This window comes from Malaya genurostris, chromosome 3, assembly GCF_030247185.1.
Source record: "Malaya genurostris strain Urasoe2022 chromosome 3, Malgen_1.1, whole genome shotgun sequence".
Taxonomy (NCBI): Eukaryota; Metazoa; Arthropoda; class Insecta; order Diptera; family Culicidae; genus Malaya; species Malaya genurostris.
In genome coordinates, this window is record NC_080572.1 from 241452248 (window position 1) to 241478660 (window position 26413).

Here is a 26413-nt window from a genome sequence, read left to right on the forward strand (position 1 = left end):
TGTGATTTATTCCGTATTGAATTATTTTTAGCCTTAGGCTTGTTGCCTTTCCGGTTGGACGCAGGCATTTTTGAAATAAATGAAATTTTAAATTAAATTAACTAGGCTAAATTAGTCTTCGATTAGACTCCTAGCTAGCCTTAAAAAAGGCTGATCAATTTCTTAGTCACTCTAATATCACTCTTTGTATCACTTAGTCACTCTAATATCACTCTTTGTATCACTTAGTCACTTAGTTAGTGATTCAGGTAGCCTTGAAAAAGACTGAAGCCTTGAATCAATGAAACTCTAGGTAGCCAGAAAAAAATTCCAGGAGCCAAGAGCTATACGCGTGCGGTGCGAACGACTGTTCAACACCGACTGATCTATACGTTCCTTGTGAGTGATTGAGAATGGGGACCAAACAATGCTACAATATTCAAGTATAGACCTTACGTAGGCAATATATAATGTTTTAATCGTGTAAGGATCGCAAACATTATAGCTGAAGCGTTTTATAAATGCAAGCATGTTATTAGCTTTGCCTATTATCGTATTATAGTGATCGATGAAAGTCAACTTTTTATCTAAAATTACTCCTAGATCTCTAATTCTAATACATCTTTCTACTGTTTGATCGCCTAGTTTAATTGTGATATCTGGTGTGTTTTGTTTCCTACTGAAAGCTATTACTTTACATTTATTGACGTTTAGTTTCAAAAGGCTTTTGTTACACCAGACATGGAACGTTCGCACTTCATCTTGAAATACCACCTTGTACACATCACTTTTTATTTCTAGGAAGAGCTTCATGTCATCGGCATAAATTAACACTTTTATGTGTTTTAAAATAAGAGATATATCGTTTACAAATAAAATGAATAAGAGAGGGCCTAGATGAGAACCTTGTGGAACTCCTGAGGCTACTAGGACATGGCTGGATATCCTCCCTTTAAATCGAACCATTTGCTGACGATCAGTCAGATACGACTCAAGCCATTTGAGTAATTCAGGACCAGTTCCTATTTTTTGTAGTTTGAATAATAACAAAGGTATATCAATGCGATCAAATGCTTCGCTTAGAATCCTATTAGAAAAACGTGCTTAATCCACCTATCAGTGAGATGATACCTTTTTTATCAATCCGCATGTATTTTTTTCATGAATATTCTTCGGTTTTCATGACATTATTTTAATGACCGTCGTTTTAAGCTGCAATTTGACATTTTAATCACTCATTACTCTATCTAAAAAGGTTACAATCGATTAAACTTTTCATGATATGTCGAAGTGAGTTCCACTTTAGAATTTACGGTAATTTAAGGTACTTCCAGAGCCGGTATTCAGGAACCAGCATAAACTAAACCGATTCGTATGGCCATATGACGAATAAATTGCAATAGTTTTGAGTCCAACTTTCAAGCTTTTCGGGATTATCATCTTCTATATCGGTTTGAATTTTAAAAATTCATCCTCCTGTAATTCCAGGATCGGAAGTCAGCATTGAGTAAAATTAATTAATTTTGTGTGGGACTATAAGTTTATTTTAATTTGAATTTTTGTTTCTGAAATTCGATTTGGCTTTATTTGAGAAAACGATTGAGCTTTGAGAAACGATTCGATACTGGAGCCGGAATTCGAAAATCGGTGTAGCCGAAGTCAGACAAATTCACCTGATTAGTTTACATTTGTTTCAATATGTTTAAAAATCAGTATAGACATCTTTGAGAAATCGTAGTACGAGTTAAATTGTTGGGTGCCTTCCGAATCGAAAACTGAATACCACTAAAACTGAAATAAGTTTATTTGTTTGTCGACTATTCAAATCAGCAAATCTTAGATGATTCTTAGATATCATTTGAATCTTAGATCGGTTCAGCCATCTACGAGGAAAATAAGTTACACAATTTTAATTTCGTTTCACATATCATCCTGTAGTTCCGGAACCAGAAGTCGGATCCAAACATAATTCAGGAACCTTGTTTAGGAGCATACGAATTTTCATATGAATCTGAGTTTGTAGAAAACGGTTGAGTCATCTTCGAAAATAAGGTAAAAAATTGAGTGAAATTATTTGTCACATACGCATTTGCTGATCTCGACGAACTGATTCAAATGGTATATGGGTGTTTTGTTCTTCCAGCATTCATTGCTGTAAGGAGTTTAAATCAATATAATTTTGAAATTGTTCAGAATTCGGAAGTACTGCCATCTTTCCAATATGTCATATTCGAACGATTATGTTGCCAAAAACGAACCGTGCTAAAATTGGTCCGAGGCAAAATGTCATGAAAAATAATGCTGTTCACAGTCTTTTTGGTACTTAGAAACTATTGTATGTAACAGTATAAAAAATCGTGTTTTACGTTGCTCCCAAGCCTTTCTTTGCCATACAGCGCTCAGAACTTCTACTGCTGGAATATGGGGGAAAAGTCGCTTACACAAAAAAATCGATATCTCCGTTAAAAATGGACGGATTTTAACAATCTATGGCTTGTTGGATAGCTATTACCGTGCGAAATCTAAGTCTGAAAACATATTCTGTTTTCAAGGTCAATTGTGACAGATACTGTCAAAAAACTGAAAATTTTGACATAAAACTTCGTATAACTCAAAAAGTAAACATCCGATCTCAAAACCATTCAATAGCGTTCTGGGTGACGGGGAGACCTTTCATTTGCGACTAGTTTGATCAAAATTGGTCCAGCCATCTCTGAGATCTCGACCTCTTAGTTGACAACACACATACAGACACACACACATACACACACACACACACAGACATTTGCTCAGTTCGTCGAGCTGAATCGATTGGTATATGACATTCGGCCCTCCGGGCCTCGGAAAATTTTTCGAAAGTTTGAGCGAATTCTATACCTATTTTTTATAATTTCTCAACGATTTTGAAACTGTCGAGCGGAATTAAATTTTACTTAACTGTTTTTTATGCGCCTTCAATCAAAATCTGTTTATAAAGATATAAAAAATAAACAGCAAAATAACACTATGTTCAGAATGCTCAAAATTATTCCAAGTAGAGTGATTTCTCATCATTTTAAATTCATATATCATGAGAACTATAATGTTATCAAAATCGATGTTCAATCCCTATATTATTTTCTTCGTGTTTATGACAGTGCATAGAACAAAAATGACTATTCTGCCTTTCACTATTTTCGGCAAAAAGTAGCTTTGAAAAAAGTAATATCCTGGTTTTATTTATGTTTCATACACTTCTTGAGACTTCATATTGTGTTCGCCATATTCAAGCCAAAAAAGGTTGTTTTGTTTGCATTTTCGTTATCATAACGTTGGGAAAACCTACCAATAACTATCTGAATCAATGAAGAAATTATATGTTATAATCTTATAATATCTAAGTTATTACTACATCAATTCACAGTAACGATTTACATATACGCTTACGTATTTATAATGGTTTTCGTAACGGAAAATAAACCTTTTTTCAACAAGTAGCTAAAAGCATAGCTGTGATTAAAGATATGTTAGAATCAAGTAACGATAACTTACAAATGATAGTTATTTCAATGTTTACGTTATAAAGAAACACTGCTGTCACCTTGTTTTAACCAGTATAACATAAAAAACATGTTCGTGCTCTTGTTGCAACACAGTTGGGTTAAGTGGTATCAAAACTAGTTACGAGTTGCTACTATTGAAGTCAAATAAACTTATTTTTAACTAGTAGCTAGAGCATTGTTGCGATTAAAGATATGTTTGGATTAAGTAACGATAGCTTATAAATTATATTAAATTCAATATGACACAAAGATGTTATTATTGGAAACCTAAATAACTATTTCGTAACTAGTTATGTTATGATGAAACATTGCTGTCACCATGTTTTAGCCAGTATAACATAAAAAACATATTCGTGCTCTTGTTGCAACATAGTTTGGACTTTATCGTATCAGAACTAGTTGCGGATTGCTACTTGGGTAACACTTCTAAATGTGAGTATTTTTTGAATGAGATTGACAATAAGTCCCCAACATGTATGGTGGTTATTCTCAAAATATGGGTATTTCAAGCTTGGTAAGTAGAAGCTGGAAACGAAAGTCATTTTAAAACCTTCAGTTTAAAAATATGCATAAACATATCCGCCTGAGTAAAAAACAGCTTGCGATTTAAATTTACTATTAACACACAGGTTTAAGTTTAACACGAATCTCTGTTGTTTTATTTGAAATCACCTTTTTATATTCTATCCTCTCCTAGCTTAGTTAAACTCAATTTTACAGTATGGATTGCTAAAAATCCGGGGGGAGGAGTTAGAACGCGCAGCGTAAGTCTGATTTAACCAATGACATGTCTCGGTCATTGTATAGTATTTGAGTAGGAGAGAGTGAGTAATGTTTCTAGGCAAGTGTGTGAGTGTGATACAGAAAAGGGGAGGTTGAGAGTAGTCAGGTTTAACTCTCGTGAGTGTCGGTTCGAGTCAGTGTGCTTTCCTGGGTTACTGTTATTCTAGGTCATGCCATATGGCACTGTTTGAGAGAGGTGTAGAGGTGTGGAACGTGGAGAAGCGGGGAAATGACATAACTGAATTGTTTTCGGGTGATATTTGATGCTTAAGTTTCCTTGTTTATATTTATCGTATGAATGCGGTGTTTTTCGCTGGACTGAAGTAAGTGCTGACAATTTAATTGCCTTATGTAGGTGAAGTTTATATTTCAAGTGGGTTTCTGGGTTTCATGACTTGGTGTCGAGTGGAAATTTGTCGAGTACGTGTGGTCTGAAGTGTGGGAAAGATTTACTTTTGAATATTTTACATGGTCTGAAATGTGTGAAAGATTTAATGTTACATGCTCATATTACATAAATAATCCTTTCCACGTGATTTAATTCTTCTTTTTCTCAATTCTTCTAGAAAAAAAGCACACTATGGGCACACTATTCTTGTTCATGATACGGGTCACGTAGTCAGTTCGTTCTGATTCCAGATAACGCTGTTCTTATTGTACTGTTAGCGCAAGATTCACTGACGGACTCTGATGTAGCCAAATGCAAAAAAGTAAAAGCATTATTTATGTTACAGTTTCGATTTTCGGTAATCTCGCATTTCTCCCATAATGCGTGAGTCATTGGTCCCATCGAATAATCCTGGGGAAAGTATTCTCGAACAAATACTGATTCATGTAGATTTGATTTAACAGTTATCAACTCGGTTCATCCATAAATAGGTCAGTGCACAGGTTATCTCAGCATTGAATCTTCGTTTTGGTGCACGACATGAAAATCTGCGCGCGGGGAAACGGTGACCTTTTTTTGATTCGGTTCGGTGTGTGCACGTTCACCGCATTGCTGCTTCTGGAAAATCGATTCAAACTGATAAGGTTATGCCCATTTTTATCGAATAGCATACTTTATGGCGATTTGTGCATTTCTCTGCAGAGTTTCCAATAATTATTGTGAATTATTTTAAACGATTATTGATCCATTGATTAAACAGTTAACAATTCCAATCAACGTTCCACTGAGTGTTCGAATTAATCGTGAAAGTGACAGTTTCATTTATACCGAGGGACGTCATGTTCGTCAGTTATCTAGTATCTAAGCCATATCAGTTCCAGCATGTCAAGCAGAGGTATTATCAGCGCGAACAATTGATATCAATGAACGGCAACACCTCGGTAGGAAGGATAAATCCAGCACTAAAGACATTAATTTTTAATGTTCATTTTCCCCCCACTAAACCAAGCTCAGTATGTTCGTAGTCAGTTCGTAGTCCGTACGCGTGTCGAATTCGTTCGAAGTTTCGATCTGTGCACCGTCAGCAATTAGTAACTACTGTGCGTCTCCATTTACTTTCTTGCGAATAATTTAGCAGTTCAGGTGGATTCATTCTGACGGTGGTCATTAAAAAATAATCTTTCCCCATCACTGTTATCCGCGGTCGACCTCCGTCGACTTGTGCCATACAAAACTTGAAACGTAATTAGGGCGAGCTAGATTACTCACGTCACGTCTGCAAGTAAAGAGACATATTGCCGAGTGATCGCATGGGAAATCAACTGATTGCACACTTGGGAGGTACATTTGGTGCTGCGACTTCGAAGGTTGAACGACGGCGTCAGCAGCAGCAGCAGCAGGAGCGGGAAAATGCGGAGGAAAATACACCACCCGGTAAGCAGTCTCGTATGAGATCGATAATTCGTGCCGCTAGCAGCGCAAGAAAATCATGGCGTAGGGGTCGCAATCAGTCGCAAACGACGGTACTCAATGAGGAAGAAGAGTATCATCAATCTGGCAATGCTGGCGATGGCCGGACCGGCGACGTTGGCGGCACGGCGAGCCTAGATTTGCTCCCTGAAAAGCCCGATGAAGGACTCTTTCGTCGGCGTGTTCATCATTTCGAAAAGGATACTATCAATGCTAATTGGATGAACGAGGCCAACGCAGAAAAACAAACGAACGTGGATCGCAAAACTGTGGAACAGGTAATTGGGCCGGGAAGGGGGATTTGAACCGAACGTTGAATAGATAATTAATGAGGAAATTGTGCTATAACGGTGGAGTTAATTAATGTTATATCACGGGTTCGAGAAAAGTTGCGTCGAGCCAACATGTCACAGAAAGTTGGAAAACTCGTGGGAAGCAAACTTGCACCCAAAGAGGATTCGTTCTCAATTATCTGCCATGTACACTGGACGTAACAACTTGATGCCTGCGCCATTTATTCGAAAATATTTTGCTCTGTTTTTAATGTTTATGACATGAACATTAAAAAAATTGAGTTCTTCTAAACATTTGGAATCAAGGACATAATTTAACAACCAATGGATTCGGAAACATTCAACTTGAACATGTATGACAACGTCGTTTCAGTATTTGTTCAATGGTACAAATAGTTAGAATAGACCTATGTTTTCACGAACCAATCGCAGCATACCATAATAATGTCATCATTTTGGTTTGGTGTGTAATAGAGATATTCGGGGAGGCAATTTATTAGAACCGAACCCGACCCATACCCGACCAAAAATAAAAAACCTTCTCTTGAACCCAACTCGAATCTGAGAATAATCCGAGCCCGTACCCGATAAAAAAAACAATCTTTACCCGAGCGCGGACATTTTTTTTCTATATCCGAATCTTACCCGAGTCTGATTCATTTTTTGTGTCATGTATCGGGTTCGAATACCAGAAACTCGAACAAGTTTTTAGCCCGAACTCGATTCGTACGCATTTGAAATGAAAAAATCGTCACCCGAACCCGACAAACATTTTTGGCATTAAAAATGCCTTACTTTTCACTATACGGGACCGGATGTCGATAAAAAATACCAAACTAGCCGCGTAACCTTTTGCTGTCAAAATTATGACACGATAATAACTCTTTTTGCCTTTCTCATATAGTAAGGTTATGCAATCACTGTGAAAACCGACTTTTGAATTGAGGCCCGGAGGGCCGAATGTCATATACCATTCGACTCAGTTCGTCGAGTACGCAAAATCCTGAATATTATTTGGATCCGACTTCCGGTTCCGGAGTTATGGGGTAAAATGTGCAAAAAAATGAAAATATGAAGTCTAACTTTTCTCATAGATGGCGCGACCGATTTTCACAAACTTAAGTTCAAATGAAAGGTCCTGTGGTCCCATACGTAATTCCTGAATTTCATCCGGATCCGGAAATACAGGGTAAAGTGTGGTAAAAATTTTATACCATCACTGAAAAGGGCGAAAAACCGTGAAAAGTTTTCTAAATCGGCCTCTAATCTTCTCCAATTGATAGTTTTTATCAGTAGACGATCAAACAAACCAATTTCGGTTATTCTTTTAAGAATCGAAGAAAATTATTTTGAAGAATGCCACAGTATTATATATGACGGTATGATTGATATGAGAAAGGCATCATTACACCACTAGGTGGATTAAAACAGGTTTTTAATGGATCGATTTAATTCAACAACCAATCGATTCGGAAACATTCAACTTGAACATATATGGCATCGTCGTTTCAGTATTTGTTTAATGGTACAAATGGTTAGAATAGACCTATGTTTTCACGAACCATACACAGCATACCATAATGATGTCATCCTCATGTTTTCTTCCGCACGGCCGACGGTTTCGATCGTTGCTTCACACCTCGTATTTCATTCAGTAGCACTGGTGCTTCGTTTGGTGTAGGGAGAATTCACGACATGCATGAAATAGTATCGCTCCGTTTTGCACAGTATGAACTTTCGCACAAAACAGAATCTAGAAAAAATGCGAAACAGGAAGCTTGCCTTGTGAGTGGATGACAAAACTGAGTTACATCCATTCGCTCGCTGGATAGTTTTGCGCTGTGTGCGGTGTGTGAATGCCATCTTTCGTCTGCTGCACAACGTGTTCACTTTAGTATACTGAATACTAATTAGCTGTTAATTTTGATTCTCTGGTCACTAGTCAACCAATTTAGAAACATCGGCGATAGATTCATCAGACTCACGTATACAGAATCATTAGATCTAATTGCATGTAGTATTATAAGTAGAATTCGAACAAAAAACTGTTTACAAAATTAATAAGTTTGTACGGACTTTTATTCCCGACCAAAATACTAGTAAGCTTACAATTTTTCCTACGAACAAAAATCAAAGTATTGGGAAACCAAAAGAATTCTCATTGGTCATTACTAAATCTAGTCGATAACGTTAGCAATAAAAATCTTATCTTTTTTAGGATGGTGATAACACAGACAGATAATTGCTTTTGATAAATTTCCCATGCAAGGGAATTATTCAATCTTACTTGCAAAAAAATCTACGCCCTTGAGCGAGTTTGCTTTCAATGCTCTGATTGTTGTTTAATAGTGCCAAGATGTTGTAGATGCTGGAACAGGCGTATCCGGTGTCCACCAAGTGCCGCACGATGTCCGTTTTCGACGCGGCGGGTTGCCGTTTTTTGAACGCGCACACTTCTGAACGGAGTTACTTCACTGTTTTCACCATCTCGGTTAGAATTCGACTGATTGAGCTGTGAAATTTTGCCTTCTGACTCATGGGTACTATGTTTGATGCTGCATGGGTTTAGGTTCGTCAGTGCACGTGAAGGTAAACCCAGTGAGAATCGGCCATTTTTGTCAATTTTTTTAAATGCAAACGTTAATAGAGTTGAAAAGGCACATACGAATTTCTGCAAAGGATTGACTCATTTATTACGAAATAATCTAATCGTCAATTTTGCCCTTCGCGCTACGATCTATGCGCTTTGACTAGAATAAGTTTTTAGTTAAGTGCAACTACCATAACCAAAAATTTGTATTTATTCAGTAAACCTAAGAATTCTTTCATTTACAACTCTCTATTGTTTTCTGTATACAACCCTGTATTGTTTTTTGAACCCGAGCATGGTTCGGATCGGGTTTCAACAACTATCCGAAACCCGACCATCTCTTCCATGTAATAGAGGGTCCAAGATTCCTCAACAGTATCTAATCGACAACAAAGGCTCACCTGATTCCGCATCAACATGCCCAAATACGCTTCCAAAGTGAGCTGGCGTTCGTGTTTTTGTTCCAGAATCAGCATGCGTAGCACCCAGCAGAAAGATTTTTTTTTTCTCATTTGACAATTCTCGTTCAGTACTAATCTTCAAAAATCGTTTTCTCCATTCTCGATATGATGCCAATTCGCGCCGAAATTTCACATATCAGTTTGAATATGAATGAATCGTAATCTTTTTCGAGGACAGGGGGTACAACGTGATAACTTAATTCGTTAATATTGAAAATTGTTAGTAGGTAGTTCTCCTTAATCTAATCGCTCCTATGAATATTTCAGAATCGTGAGCATGTGTGAATAAGCGGAACTTTTGTGGTATAGACTAATCTGTTTTAATTCTCCTAGCGGTGTGCTGATGTCTTTTTCGCAAACGTATCTATTATTATGGCATTATTTGAGTAGCTTCTCTTGACCAAGGTTTGGAAACACGAATAAAATATTAACTAATTATTTAAGTATTGAGGTTTAATTACAACGGATTTTTTAGTCTCGCTTATTAAATACATAAGAAATTGAAATTTTTAACACGTTCCTCTGTATTTTTGGAATGAATGGTTTGAATCTAAGTTTGAAAATTTTTTAATCATTTTAGACAAATCGATGTAAGTTCAGCTTTCTGACAACCACTTCCGGAACTGAAAATCAAAAATCGATATAACTGAAATGCAATTGTACTGTCAATTTATCAATGAAACCAACAATTTGGGGTAAGTTTCAGAATAGTTTTGAAGATGTCGTACTCCTTTAGGTCATCTTTTGTATAAGAGCGAGTTCGAGGTCAAATCCGAAAGAAATTAAGTTTTCATTTGAAAAAGGAATGCCAGAACAACAATGCCAGACAACAATACCCAAGCTCAAAATCAAATAGAGGAGTTCAAGTCAGTCGCCAAGCCGTTTCTGAGCGTCAACGCGTCATGGAAAAGATTCATAAGGTGACAAAATGGTTTCCTCACGAGTTGAATGGTTAAAAGCATTAAAAGCGAAAAACAGTGAGTTGAATTTCGCTTTCTTGGCATGAAACAAAGGGTTTTTGCACTCGATCGTGACGGGAGATGAGTATTGCATTTGTTTTGAGAATCTCAAGGGCAGACAATCATGAGTCGACCCTGGCCAACCATTGACATCAACGGCAAACCCTAAAAAAACGATACGGTGCATTTGATTGGATCAAAAAGCCTTCTAAAACCAAAGGAAACTGTAAATATTTAACACTATCGACAGCAAATGATGAAATTGCATAATGCTTTGCTCGAAAAATGACACGAAGAAGTTATTTTGCCCGCGCACACACAATGAAAGCGGTAAAAAAATCATTTCTGAACTCAGGTGTGCACTGTTACCCCACCCGCCATACTCCAAGGACTTTACCCCTTTTGACTATCTTTTGTTTTTTATCAATGTTTCCCCCACTTGCAGCACTAGTTATGAAGATGTGGAAAAATGGTTTTACGACATGGTATACGTAAGATGGGAAAATATGAAAAATGCATAGAAGACAAACAATATTTTGTATCTTAAATCTTCAACTTACATTCAACTTGTATTAACATTAAAAAAATTTCGCATTATTAACTGGCACATCTGGTACGTCATGTTTTAGGTATTTACGATTAAGTTCTCTCACAAGGCGAATTTGAATTTTGAATTCTGAATTAGGAGCAAGTATTATCAGACATATACCCGCGAAATTGATTTAGAACTGTATTCGGGTTATTTATATAGATTCAGCTCCGTATTTTAATCACATTCCTTTAGCAGACATTTTAGAATTTCAATACAGATTCATTGTGCTACTTTTGGAACCCTCAAAAATACCATTAGCTGATTTGGTTGTCCTGAAAAGAAAAGATCTCTTCGGGATCGATTTGTTGGATCTAAAAAGAACACTATAGAAAAGATTGGAATTGCTAATTAAAGTACTGTAATACGTAGTACTATCAATTATTCGTTGTAAAAAATACAATACAAATTTCTAAAACGTATGTAGTGCACTAGATACGGCACGTATATTAGTTTCGATAAGCATGCAATTGAATTTTAGATTTTATCTTCACCGTCTTGTTTCGTAATTTGTATATGTAATATAACAATTACGTATGTTGATTTTAGGTTGAATTAAAAATAATTCAATTGCAATTTGCATGCTGACTTGAGAATAATTCAATTACCAGTTTTTATCAAAATTTGCCTCGCCAATTTATCAAAAGGATTAGTTTCGGATGTAAACTCATTTTAAATCTAGGCTTTGAATGATTCGTTCAGATATAATTTACACAAACCGAAGTGCTATGGTTCTGATTCTATATAAAGCAAATAATAAAAAGCAAACAAATTTCGATCAGTTGGTCCTGCCCCAAGGATACATGTATTATATCCATTTTGCCTCAAACGCCTCTACTCACATATGCATGACTGGCATTTAAAGTCATGAAATTGTTCATTAATAATTGAATACCAATCCTACTTCCTTGGTATCGTTGTCTGGCGGGAAACGTTGGATTCTAACGCCAACCGGATGGTAATGCCAGGGGAATTCTTTTCATAACCGGCCGGTATGGTTAAGTGCTATGACTCAGCTGTTGTTCTTTAATTTTACAAGGGACTACTTCTGATTTTGCGATTCATGCGGGAGGTTAGATAGTATGCTAATCGTTTGCATTAGTGTATTTCCATTTCCGGGACGTATATCATACCATCATAAGTAGCAGGTTTCTGTATAGAGATGACAAATTAGCTGAGTTATCACCAACTCGAACTGACCGCTATAATTTTACATTGGGTTTAGAGGCAAGTTTTCATTTTTGCCTATCTCATATAGAAAGGCTATGCAAGCGCAGTGAAAACAGATTTCATTTCTCAGAGATGGCTGAACCGATTTTCACAAACTTAGATTCAAATGAAAGTTCCTATAGCTTCATACTATTTTTTTCAAATTTCATTTGGATCCAGCTTCCGGTTCCGGAGTTACAAGGAACTAAGATGCAAATAAAAGGTCTTAAAATTCTTTAAAATGACCCCGAAAAGTTTATCCATATCCGATCCGGTATTATAGAGCGATTTGTGAAAATGTTGAATTTCATGAGCGAAACGAGGTGCAAATTTTCATAAAACTTACAGCTAAATTTATCTAGTTGGCAGATTTTGTTAGTTGGTGAATATATAAAACTACTTTTGGTCTACAATTCCCCGGTTTCCGCTTACGAAAGCACCGATAATAGTGAAGAAAAGCTTGAAAATCGGAACTCACTTGGATTTCTCAGCACCGTGGATAAACCGATTTTCACAAATCATGATTCAAATTGAAACTCTCATTGCCTTTAATAATACTGTACAATTTCATCCAGATCCGACTTCCGGTTCCGAAATTATATGGCGATGAGTGTCGAAACATTCAAATTCGAAATGACGATGCAAATCTGGTACGCGTCGGTACGTGCGGCTTGGCTCCGTTCGCAGCGTGCTTTGTTCAATCTCGTATAGCGTGCAGGGTTGCCACATTAATATTTATATTTTTCAGGTAAAAAAATGTAAATTTTCAATTCTTTTATTCAATTTCCAGATCTATATGGTAAAGTGTGTTTAATCATTTAGTGCGACGATGCAAAATAAAGAAAACTTCTTATTAACTTGACATAACTGTTTACAAATTGAAAAGTTTATGTTAGTTTATACCCAAAGAAAGTTTCTTATTTTAATTAAGAATGAAAAAAAAAATTTCTCGCAGAATCTTCTGGTGATATTTTTGAAAATATAAGTAATATGAGATAGGCATCATTACACCACTAGGTGGATTAAAAAGTTTATTTTTCTAAAATTTGAGGCTTTGCTGTAACAAATTGATTATATATTTTTACTATATGAAAAAAAAAACAAAAATTTTCACCCTGTTAAAATTGTTGAATTCCTGTGGTACTGTTATTAAAATACCTTTAGATTGAATCCGCAACTCGTGACCGAGCATTGTCGTGATGAAAAATCACGGTTTCGTGTCGTATCTCATAATCTGACCATTTTTCCTCCGAAGTCCGCTTCGAAAAAAATAGTTGGGTTCGATACATTGGTTTTTTGGTTGTTTGACCTTTAAAAAGTGTTTCATAGTATCCGATATCATTATAACCAAATGCATAATATAATCTTATCTACATGAACATTTCGATTATATGATGCAAAAATAACTTATTTGTAATGAGCTTCTGCGATTTTTCGGACATGCAAGCTAGTCGTTCGATAACTCTCGTCTTTATGTTACTTGATGTTGTAGATTAATTCAATGCATCCTTCATGTGATGACTATCAAAAATAGACAAAAACATACTTAGCACTGATACACTGATGAAGGTGTAAAAGTTTCATCCAAATAAGAGGAAGTCGATCCTGATTTCGTCACCATTTCTACTGTTAATATATGAAATTGCTCAATAATTCAATTCTACAAAAGAAATGTAATACTAAAATTGCTTTGTTTTGAATGTGTTGTTCTACAGAAGCTACAATAGCCAAAAAATGCATGTTGATTTCGACGAATTAGAATTACTTATTCACATCAAAAACCTATACATAATGAAAACTTGGATCATATACGTTTGTAGCATTCTGATTGGAATTTGATGGTACGAACCGGATGGATTTAACTTTGAATTATTTAAGGGGAAATCTTTATAATACAGTTAGAAAAATGATGCAAAAATACAAAAAAAATCTATTTTCGATCCCACGATATCGTCCGAAGGTGAACTCTGATTCATCTAAGTAATATATAAAAATGATCAGATTTCTTGTCTCAAACCGTGAACCTCTGGTACTATGAGACCAGAAAAACAAGATTTTTGTTTTGTAGGTTTTAATTTACCATAAAACAAAAAAATGGGTGAACGGACGGTTTCGAGAAAACGCGCTACAAAATTGAAGCGCTTGAAAGGAATTGGACAAGTAAATTTAAAGAACTATATCTCCGAAAGCATTAGACTTTGAAACTTTGCCACTATGTTCTAAGATAATATATTTATCGATTAAAAAAATAAATAAATGAAACGATTTTTCATACAGTGCCCTCTTTAAATAGACCATAAGTCGTTAGGTGATTTTAAGGTTCCTTCGGACTGACTCAATTCGGTTAGGTTGAATTTCTACACAATACGCTATGTTTCATTTTCTGAGAGATGATTGACTACAAATTGGAATATGTTGTGTTTGAACAATGAAAAATTCTATTGAAATCTTCACCGTAAGATGGACTAAGCAGAGATTATTTTATTCACACATTTTTGAGACCACTGCTCCAATGTCAGAGTATCGTGTGTTGTTATTCAGTTAACACGCAGTATGTTAAGAGATACTAAAAATGAAAATATGTGCTCTAACTTTTCTCGTAGATGGCTAAACCGATTTTCACAAATTTGGATTCAAATGAAAAGTCGTAAGACCCCATAGAAAATTCTCGAATTGCAGAGTGATTACCCAGGTAACCAATAAGCACATACTAATGCCGCTTTTTGACAGCAAATAATCACTAATTAGCACTTCAATCGCTCTTGAGACTGAATTAGAATTGACTTTGGCAAAATATACGGCTATTCATGGATAATGCTTATGTATGACAGGTGTACATTCTGAAAGCTGAATTCTGATTGATTTACAACAGATGAGCTTTTAGATTGCAGATATAGAGCTATAAAAAAGTCCGGTGCTCATAAAAGGCTATTTTACTGCCATTATCAGTGCTTACTGGTTACTTGAGAAGGGTAACATTTCCAATTTTGAGTATGAGAGTTTTCAGAAAGAATCATGTAAAAGGCATCAATATCATTAAAAACAGTTAAAAAATATGTATAATTTGTGGATTTTACTGCCAGATGACCAAAGAATTTCGATTGAGTTATATCGGGTCCCAGTTTCCGGTTCCGGAAGTATCGGAAATAATGGTTTAAAACTTTAAAATGGAGCTCATTTCGATTTCTCAGAGACGGCTAGGACGATTCTACTAACGATTCCATAAGGTGTCACTAAAAATCTATATTTAAAAAAGATATCGAATATGTTGTTAGACGGAACGGTTTTACGGGGAGAGAAGAGTTGTTGCTTATTGATTTATTTTCAACCTTATGTATACTTGGTAGAAACTGGTGACTACAAAAAAGTTATTTGCTTTTCATATAACAGATCGGCTGAAAAGTTCGTATCGTTTCTATGAGAGGGCGCCACTAGAAATAAATCCATACCATTTTCAGTTAGTACCAACCTTCAAAAGATACCTGTATAAATTTGACAGCTGTTTGATTATTAGTTTGTGAGATATTGCATTTTGAGTGAAGCTACTTTTGTTTTTGTGAAAAAAATGGAAAAAAAGGAATTTCGTGTGTTGATGAAACACTACTTTTTGATGAAAAAAAGTGCCGCCGATACCACAAAATGGCTTGATGAGTGTTATTCAGACTCTGCACCGGGCGAAGCAACAATTCGTAAGTGGTTTGCAAAATTTCGTACTGGTCATATGAGCACCGAAGACGATGAACGCAGTGGACGTCCAAAAGAGGCTGTTACCGATGAAAACGTAAAAAAAAATCCACAAAATTATTTTCAATGACCGTAAAGTGAAGTTGATCGAGATAGCTAACACCCAAAAGATATCAAAGGAACGTGTTGGACATATTATTCACGAATATTTGGATATGAGAAAGCTTTGTGCGAAATGGGTGCCGCGTGAGCTCACAATCGATCAAAAACAACAACGAATTGATGATTCTGAGCAGTGTTTGGAGCTGTTATATCGAAATAAAACCGATTTTTTTCGTCGATATATAACAATGGACGAAACATGGCTCCATCACTTCACTCCGGAGTCCAATCGACAGTCAGCTGAGTGGACTGCACGCGATGAACCGAACCCAAAGCGTGGAAAGACTCAACAATCGGCCGGTAAGGTTATGGCGTCTGTATTTTGGGATTCGCATGGTATAATTTTCATCGACTACCTTGAAAAGGGAAAAACCATCAACAGTGACTATTATATAGCGTTATTAGAGCGTTTGAAGGACGAAATTTCAAAAAAACGGCCTCATTTGAAGAAGAAAAAAGTTTTGTTTCATCAAGACAATGCACCGTGTCACAAGTCGATGAAAACCATGCTGAAATTGAACGAATGGGGCTTCGAGTTGCTCCCTCATCCACCGTATTCTCCAGATTTGGCCCCCAGTGACTTTTTCCTGTTCTCAGACCTTAAGAGAATGCTCGCTGGTAAAAAAATTAGAAGCAATGAAGAGGTAATCGCTGAAACTGAGGCCTATTTTGAGGCAAAGGACAAATCGTACTACAAAAATGGTATCGAAAAGTTGGAAGATCGCTATAATCGCTGTATCGCCTCTGATGGCAATTATGTTGAATAATAAAAACGAAAAAAAATGTGTGTTTCTATTAAACGATACGAACTTTTCAGCCGAACTGTTATAACGTTGGCGTTGTAAACACATAACAATATTAAAGAGGCACTCAACCTGTACTTAAACTTACAACCAGTACTGTTGGCGAAAGTACCGAACAACTCTCGTATTTGCGTGGAATTTTATCCAAAGCCACACTCACACACAGACACTCTGCAACCACTGATGAGTTTCACTTGAACTTGACCCTGACAAGGAAGCATGTGCTTTTCCACACGGAACCGACAGCTTTTCGTTGGAGCTTTCGTCGTGAATAATGAAAGCTTATCATTTTCCACGATGAACATTTGCTTTTATGAGTGTGTGTTTGTGTGTGAAAGCATCGCTAGGAAGCTCATTTGGTCGTCTGCATCGCCATAGGCATTCATTGGTTGAAAAAAAAATGGTACCGGATGCAGTGTTATTTTTTCATGTAATGACATGATTTACCAACTCTTGAAAGGACCAGTGTCTCTGAACCACTGAAAGGTTAAAACATACTCATCGTCGCTAAATTGAACATTAGCGTGTTGCTTCATGGATCTCACGACGTGAATTTTCATGAACTGCACGTGCTTTCCCGGAAGGAAAGTAACTCAAATGAGATCGATTGCGTGAGTATATTGTATGATACATAAAATGAGCCGTTTTCGAACTTTACTAGGGTGACATTCTGATTTAACAAGTTATTTTTTGTAACTTTCGTGCATTTTAAAAGGTTTCATGTCGAATCAATTATAGGAAGCAGAAGAAAAAACTCTAGTCAAAATCAAAATCGATTCCAAAAAAGTCCCGTTGTGCAATGGAAGCCGAATTCACGTGCCGATGGGAGTGAACAGCATCGAACGGCACTCGTCAGACACTTTTGTCCGTGTCCGATTGACGTCACACGCAAAGGGTGGTGGCGATGGTCGTGAATTTCACTTCTGCATTGGTGGAATCCTCCCGGGCTGTATGACACTACGTACGGGGTCGGGATGAGCCGACGTTTGGCGGCGTTGGACTTTTGTTTGGTTATGTGTGCGAATCTTCACGCGGTTGGATCAAAGGCAAAAACCGTGCATACAGGGATCGACATTTTTGGCGCGGGGTTGGGACAGCGCGGAAGGCAGGCAATGCGAACCTAGCCGAGTGCCTTTGTGCTGCGAAGATCGAAACCTGCTGGAACTCATAAGGACCATTTTCGCTTTCAGTTTGCAGTTTGAAGTTACCAGTATTGGTCGACGAGAGCGCTAACAGTGAAGTAAAATAGCACCGTGAAGGAGTTTTTGCAGAGTCGTTTAGTGTTACAAAACAGTTTGTGATTGTGGTAGTGACGGCATTGTGGCGGTTTAGAAGCCAAACACCGATTCGACATTCGTAAATTCTATTGATTTACATACACACGACCCAATGTTTACAGCGATCCGAAATGTAGTTCAGATTTTTTGAATGACCTTGTCCTTGTTAATCGGGGTCGGTACGGTCATAAATTGATAGATCACAATTTCCGTCTTATCGTAGGTTTCGCCTTTGCACGATATAATGTCAACAAAGTATACTTGTCTTGCTGTCAGAGTCAGAGTACATAAAGTAGAGGAAAAGTGGACACATCGAAATAAAAAGCAATCATGTTCTAGGGATCTTCTTCCGTTTACCTTTTCCGTACACATAATCATTTTCTGTGATCCTGCAGATAATTGATGGGTTAGGGCTTTGGTACGTGATGATGTAAGCCGTTCTTTGTACGGTGAGCCCTTTATTATTAATGTCGGGTGAGATCGATAGTAAACATATTTTGATGGAATTTATTGGATTTTGGTGGAATCCATGACATTGTTTTTCTTGTCGGTATTGTCCATAAAAACGTTCCAATCCACTTGTTGCTGTAATGATGGAAGTCTTTAATATTCATAACGCCATTTTTCAGCCAATTTTGTAAGATTAACAAGATTAACGGTACTATTTACGGTATACAATGCCATTTATTGATAATTCACTCAGAACACAATATCGATCAGATGACCACCCGTCTCCATTAGGCACACAAAAAGCGGCGCTTTTCTGGCCATTTTGCAGCAATCTCCGTCTTTCGGTTCTTCAGTAGTCTTCGTTGTGCTGGCATACATTTTTAGCCGTGGTACGAATTGTCTTGGTGGAAGGCGCCCGGAATGTCCCCTTATTTTTTTTTACGATAAGCAGGTATTGGTTTTTATTGTAAATCGCTACAAATCCAGAGCGCTTTTTTAGCGCAAATCGATCCATGACGAAAATGGCTTTTCAGAATTTGGTTGATTTGTCAAAATCGCCTGAAAACGGTGCAGTTATTCAACATTTGAGTAGGTCAATCAGTTTCGTTGTCCCGTTTCTATCACAGAGAAAATCTTGTTCTGGAACAATTGTTCCCTGGACCATCTCGCCTTAATGTAATCTTTGCATCAAATGAATTCCAATATCAGGTGTGCTAATTAAGGTCCCAAAAGTAATCCCAAAAAAGAAAGCGCGCAACCGCATTTTGAACGAAACGTCGCACAAAGTATAACAGGAAAAATCGACACATTAAAACCAGGAATGTTTTCAGTGATTGTGCGCAGTGGGCTTACCACAAGTTTTTATTTTTTTATTCAATAATATAATATAATATACTATACTATAATATAATATAATATAATATAATATAATATAATATAATATAATATTATATAATATAATATAATATAATATAATATAATATAATATAATATTAGGGCACACTGACAATTTTTAGTTGGTTTGTAATAAAGAGACTCTTACTGACTCGTAATATATTTTTCTAAGCCTGTCTAAGTTAAATTTTTAGTTTCGCTACAAAGCAATTTCACCGCAAATGACAGATTTATTTTCTAAAATTTAATTTTTGTATTTTTTGATTTGGCTAAATGGAACAATTTGCATCATAAGTTTGCCATTTTAACTCTAGCCTTACTTTTGACAATGGACTATGAAAAAGTACCTTGAAAATTTTCCATAATATGTATCCCAGAAACGATGAGTCCGATCGAATTGTTTTAAGTAATTTTTGAAAATCATTATCTATTTTTTTGATATTTTTCAACAAAATTTTATGAAAGAACGAAAAATTTCCGAAAAAAAGATGTTGATCAAAATTTTGTCATATGCTACTGTTTTCAAGATACAGCGATTTAAAAAAAATCTTGGGAAATGATTTGCAGAAATTTTCAATATTTTGAAAATAGGTAACTTTTCCAACTATCATTTCTCCATTCTAAAACTTTGACAGGGTTTTACTTTGGACTTCAGCTAGAACAAATAGAAAAATAAAAATAATAGAAACTATGTTTTTTGAGATATTTGAAAAACGCGCTTGAAGTTTTTTGTCTATACAATCAATGGAAATAATTCATTACTGAAGGGAGCCCGTAGGGTAAAACATTTTCAAAAAATCATATTTTTTCTTTTGTAATTTGTTATAATGAAACATTTCAAGAATGTTTTGTCAAGTTTTTAAGTCAGTCGAAGCAGAAATCTGGGGCCTGTGCGCCGAGCTCTTACTTCTTCGCAGTATGAGATAAGCAAAGATAAAGGCCCATAACTTGCTGAGTTTTGTTCCGAAAGGCTTGAAAATTTTACAGAATATTCTTGAAATGTTTTACTATAAGAAAATATTAAGAAAAAATAAATGATTTTTACTAATGTGTTAGACCCTACCCGCCCCTTAATAATAGGAGATTTTTTAATGGCGATACATATAGACTGTAAGTAATAGGTTCAAGATACTCTTCAAAGTAGTTGCCTTCGGAAGTTAAACATTTTTTTATTTTCATATTTGCTCAGGAAGTGGGTGAGATATCGATGCAAACAAATGGTAGTCGGAAGGGGCCAAGCCTGAAGAGTACAGTGTGTGGAGCTATAATTTCCATATGAGTTTAGAAATTCAGATGTTTTCGTGTGTACGAATTCTCATTATTCTTTACGTTTCGTCTTTGACTCGTCACTGCAGATGGTTCAATTTGAACAGCCAAGCAGACGTAAAGTTAACGTTATTTGCGAAACACTTTCTTTCCGAAGCGACTTGGTTTTGCAGTTAAAGTTGATGATCGGTCAAGGTGGACCCACGATTTTATGCGTCAGGGATTCTCGAAATAAATTCATTTTTCATATCCCGTCACGATTCGTTGCAGATAAGCCTTAGTTTCATGCCGAGAAAGCAACATTTCGTTCACCGTTTTGTTTTGTCTGTCTATCAGCCCATGAGGAACCCATTTTTCACCTTCTGAATCCATCCCGTGGCGTGTAGATAAAAAATGACTTGCACAATGCTTAAACATACGTTCACAATTTGCGACCAACAGATCATGTTCCCCTTAAGTTTCAACAAGAATTCGATAGGATTCAGCAGCACTGTTTCCAAAACAAAGTAAATACATAACGCTTCCTGAAGATGACTTTTACTTGGCAAGAATTTTGACATTTTCGCTTCACTGAATGTATATGACACTAACTTGCAATTGACAAATCTGCAATGAGTTTTCCTGAACGAGACTTACAGCGCCAAACTGACGGAATAGTTTCGACTCAAGTCTCCTTTTTTTCGACGGTTTTTTATGCGGTTTGTTATGGGACATGTTTTTGTAATTTTCAAAGTTATGCGTTTTTTTATACGAGGCTACTTGCTATGCGTTTTTTGATGCAAATTTTCAAAGTTATGTTGTTTTCTTGTTTCGTCTTAGAAATGTACGAAACGTCGAGAAACTAAGTCCTCTGGGAATTGAAAATTCTTATCCAAAAAATTTTTTTGAGAGAACACCAGATCTCGATATTTCATGAATTTTTAAAAGATCTGGCAGCAGAAAAAAAATTTCCGTAGTTCTGCAGTTTTTTATGCGAAGTTTCGAAGTTATGTTGTTTTTGTGCGTTTTTGCCTTTCTCGTATAGAAAGGTTATGAAATCACTGTGAAAACCGACTTTTGAACCGAGGCCCGGAGGTCCGAGTGTCATATACCATTCAACTTAGTTCGTCGAGTACGCAAAATGTCTGAGTGTGGATGTGTGTGTATGTGTGTATGTAACGTTTTTTGCACTAACTTTTCTCGGAGATGGCTGAACCGATTTTCATAAACTTAGATTCAAATGAAAGCTCTTTAGGTCTCATACTAAATTCCTCAATTTCAGTTAGATCTGATTTCCGGTTCCGGAGTTATGGGGTAAAATGAGAAAAAAAAAGAAAATATGTTTTCTAACTTTTCTCATAGATGGCGCGATCGATTTTCACAAATTCTTAGGTTCAAATGAAAGGTTCTGCGGTCCCATACGGAATTCCTGAATTTCATCCGGATCCGACTTCCGGATCCGAAGATATAGGGTAAAATGTGTTAAAAATTTTATACCATCACTGAAAAGGACGAAAAACCGTAAAAAGCTGTCTAAATGGACCTCGAATATTTTCCAATTGATATTTTTCGTAGACGGTCAAACAAACCGATTTGAGTTATTCTTCAAGAATTGAAGAAAATTGTTTTTAAGAATACCACAGTACTATATACGATAGTATGATTGATATGAGAAAGGCATCATTGCACCACTAGGTGGATTAAAACAGGTTTTTTCGATACGTATTTTCCGCTTTAAAAACACTTGAGTGCAATCCCTGTTTGCAGACATTTGTTGAAAAACTCCCGCATTATTAGCTGACACACTTGATAGTACAAAAACCCTTATCATCTCTTATAGATAGAGAAAATGCGACGCATTTTCAAAATATTTCTGTCTGTTCTGGTTTGATTCTCTCAGATTTGAATGAAACTATCTAACATGTAGATTTTCAGATGTAGATGACTTCTTGTCTAGATACTTGCAGGGCTTTCCGTAATGAGCAGCTTGCTGATAATATTGTCATGTAGCCAGCTGACTGCCGTAGATGCCAAACGCATTACAGGATTTCTTTGTCAACTGATTGAAAATAACATAAGAAGGTATAACTTCCTCTTAAACGCCAACGGTGAAGAAATTTTCCCTTACTTTGATTTCGATTGATAGAATCTCTTCGCACTGAGACATGATTTATTGAGTTAATTCATCGTTAGCTGCTGAAAGAAGATCATTCACACTGGGTGCCAATAAAAAAAGGGTAATCTCGTAATTTCGAAAAGCGGCAGTGTTCGAATGATTAAGTACCTCAAATGTTTTTTTTAGATAACACCAGATCTCGATGTTTCACGCAATTCTAAGACATTTAGAAATTTCAGGCACTTTTTTGTTTCAATTACTTCAAATTTTGATCCTTAGTTGCAACTCGCTTGCCAAATCAAAAATTTTCAGTATACGTAATGCATTCGTTTTTGATATGTTCAATTTTAACCAACTCTTGATCTACTCAGTTTTTATCCTTCGATGTGAACAAAAAGTTTTTATTTCTTTGCGTTTCGCCTTCGGCTCGTCAGTGCTTAAAGCAGTTCAAATTGAACTGCCATCTCGTGCCTAGCAGTTTAACTTAAGTTTTTGTAATTTATAGACTACTAGGGCGACTCAGCCTTAACGCAGTAAATAAAATTATTTGTAACAACGAAAACAAACCATCTGACAATTTCACTGTGAACATGAGACTATGAACAAAATCAAACACTACCAAAAAAACAAATTTCTGAAGCACTTTATCTCTGGCTCAGGCAGAAAACAGCTTCAATATTTGTATCGAGCTTTATTCTTCTACTGCAAGGTGGTGCCACCAGTTCGCCTGACTCAAGATGAGAGACGTCATACACGACGAAATAAAGGATGTAAACCCACGTTCCATGGAATGATTCAGTTACCATAGCTCTCGCGCTTTACGTGTTCAGTTACTTCAATAAAGGCTACGTTCAACGGCTGCTTGCCCCTGAATGTTGTTACGCCGGGAACCTTTGCTTCGCCTATCACAATGCAGGCTTGCCAGTAATCAAGTGCCTTTGTTTATGAAGTAGTGCACCGTTCCAGCTATGTGTGTACAATATAAGCAATTTCAACAAGACTATTGCCTCGAGCGGAAATAACTATTTATAAAATAGTACACCTTATGCAGGCATCGCGATCCGTGAAATACACCATCGTCATACACACACGCACGCAGCTTTTAACCTACTGCTCTACTGAAAAGGGTCCGGGTTGATTCATTATCCTATTCAAATTTCCTCTAAATACCATAAAGTATTTCAGCTTTCTTCAGCACACGCGTAAGAGCATCATTATTATTATTATTAAAAGCTTCACGTGAGTTCTGCTGAATTACTTTGTATGATCAAAGTCGAATTTATTTCCGTTCAACATATAAATTTGAACAGCATTTATGTTATGATTTTGGAAATTGTTTACAACGTGGAATGAAAAGTACCCGGCATCTCACAAAAAAGACGTCAATAGTTTCGAACCGTGTATATATATTTTTTTTTATAAAAAATTTTTATTCAGGCCTATTTGCGTACAAGCTTTACGGGGCCGATTGAGCCATGTTTTTATTAGAAATTATTCAATTATTTTTATTATTTCTAGGGGAGTGGAGCTTCCATTTCTATCCTGCGAGGATTGAGGGGCACTTTGTTCGTGGCTCGTCTCGTCCTCCATTGCCGCATCGGTGGTATTGTAGTTCGTTTCCGTTTTCTCTTCGTTTTCCTTGTCATTCGCAGTCTTGGGTTCGTTGCTAGTTGCTACAGATGCTGTACTTGTTGTACACTAATTGCAGTTGCTGGTTGGTTTGATGGTGAAACAGGAGTACATACTGCGCTTACTAGTTTCCGTTGTTGAACGGTTGACCTTGTCTTTGGTTGAAGATGACCTCTTCGTAGTTTCAGTACAAGGTGTACCGTGGTGTGCGGGTTGTTCACAAAACTGACATGTAATCAGCTGATTCTCATAGGTAATCAGTGTTTTACATGGATATGGGATACATTGACCACAAATGATGTAAGATGGAATTGCCTTACGTAGCTGCATACATACCACTCGCACGCCATTCCGGACACCGAGGAAAAAATAATCCGCCATACTTCTCTTTCGATGGAAAGAACTTCACCGTACTTCTATGGCATTGTCCACCATATAAACAGGGATTTTATATTTAACATTATCATGATCAACACTGTGCACCTCGTTGTTAACCGAAGCGAATGCAATTGCATCTTGTTCACGTTTAAACACGATGTACACACAGTTAGACGCCTTGTTGAATTGAATCTCACTTACATTATTAGCGCCTAAATGCCTTCGTTCTTTAAGTAAGGTTTCAATTTCGGTTGCTGCTGGTCTAACTTTGCAGCGCTTGAAATCAATACAAATTGAATTTGGTCTTGTAGGCCATATTTCAGGCTTTGTTAAATCGTATTTGCCCATTTTGTACACTCTATTGTTCACTACACTGTATTGTCTTTGTTTCTGTCGCCTCAAACGTAAGCAATTTTCGACTGTGTCGGATGAGATGCGAGCACGAACTTTGAATATTTTTGTTGAGAACAAGCCTCTAGATGGCCCAATACCAAATTTAATGACAATCTTATCTTATGGGCTTCAAAATGTTGAAACTTCGATGAGTCAAGTGTATGGCTCTAGATGGAGATTATACCGAAGAATAAAAAAGTTTTTACGGTAAAAAATCTACTTTTTCTTTGTTAGGCCCGGGCTTTCTCAATTCCATGTACTAGCATAAATCTGAGATTTAAAACAAACTAAAGGCAGCTGATTAAAACTGACAATATTTGAAATAATTTAAACAAATCATTTTCAAATAATTTTCAAATTCGTTCAAAATTGAATTTTCAGTTGCCTTCCAAAAAATACACGAGTATTTTCGAACTTCGAAGTTTTAACTTTCATTGTTGCGTAAGTTTCTTCATTTATTTGTTTATTTAACGACATTTAATTATTTATATTTTTGTTTGCACTTTCCTTAAATTGTTCATTTGATTTAGGTTTTGTCTTCGACTCATCTATACATTAGCAGTTTATATTGAACTACTAATGTCACTTCGCAAAAAACGCTTAGCAGACGAAAAGTGAATTCTTCTTGCAAATTAACACTCCTAATACCAAGCCTAAAAAAGTTACGCGAAGCACCAAGCCTCAAAAAAAGTTGGAACGGTAACTTTGAGCTATCAGAGCTCAGTTGTTACTTGACCAATTTCGATAAATTTTACACCTTCGAATTTTGTGAAGTTTGTAGATTATTTTAAGTATATCATTATTGACGATCGTTTAGGAAAAACTAATGAAAATCAGATTTTTCCCGTTCCAAGTTTTTTTTCAAGCTCAAAACGTGCCCTATCTGCATTCATGCGGCACCTGCATCGCGAATCGGATATTGAGAACCTCGATTTTACCGAGTCATAACTTTGTTGTTAGTCAACCGATCTTCAAAATTTGTTCACCATTGGAAAGGTACTACTTCCACAAATAAAATGCACTGAAAAAACTAAAAATAGGGTTGTCTACCCAAAGTTATAATGAAAACTGTAGATAGATGACCTAAGAAAAGATGAGACTTTTTACAATGATCGTAAA

General features: G+C 36.4%; 1 protein-coding gene across 2 annotated transcripts in view; it reads left to right on the forward strand.

Annotated features, from left to right (window-relative positions):
- Positions 1 to 26413, forward strand: part of LOC131438027 (cAMP-dependent protein kinase type I regulatory subunit) — a 173185-nt gene that overhangs the window by 36635 nt on the left and 110137 nt on the right. The window contains exon 1 of one of the 2 annotated variants that reach the window (XM_058607803.1): positions 18119 to 18268. The exons of the other annotated variant lie outside the window; for it this stretch is intronic. The gene's annotated coding sequence lies outside the window, so the exon portion shown is untranslated. Of the gene's footprint in view, positions 1 to 18118; positions 18269 to 26413 lie in introns of those variants that run through there. 2 annotated transcript variants of the gene reach the window in all.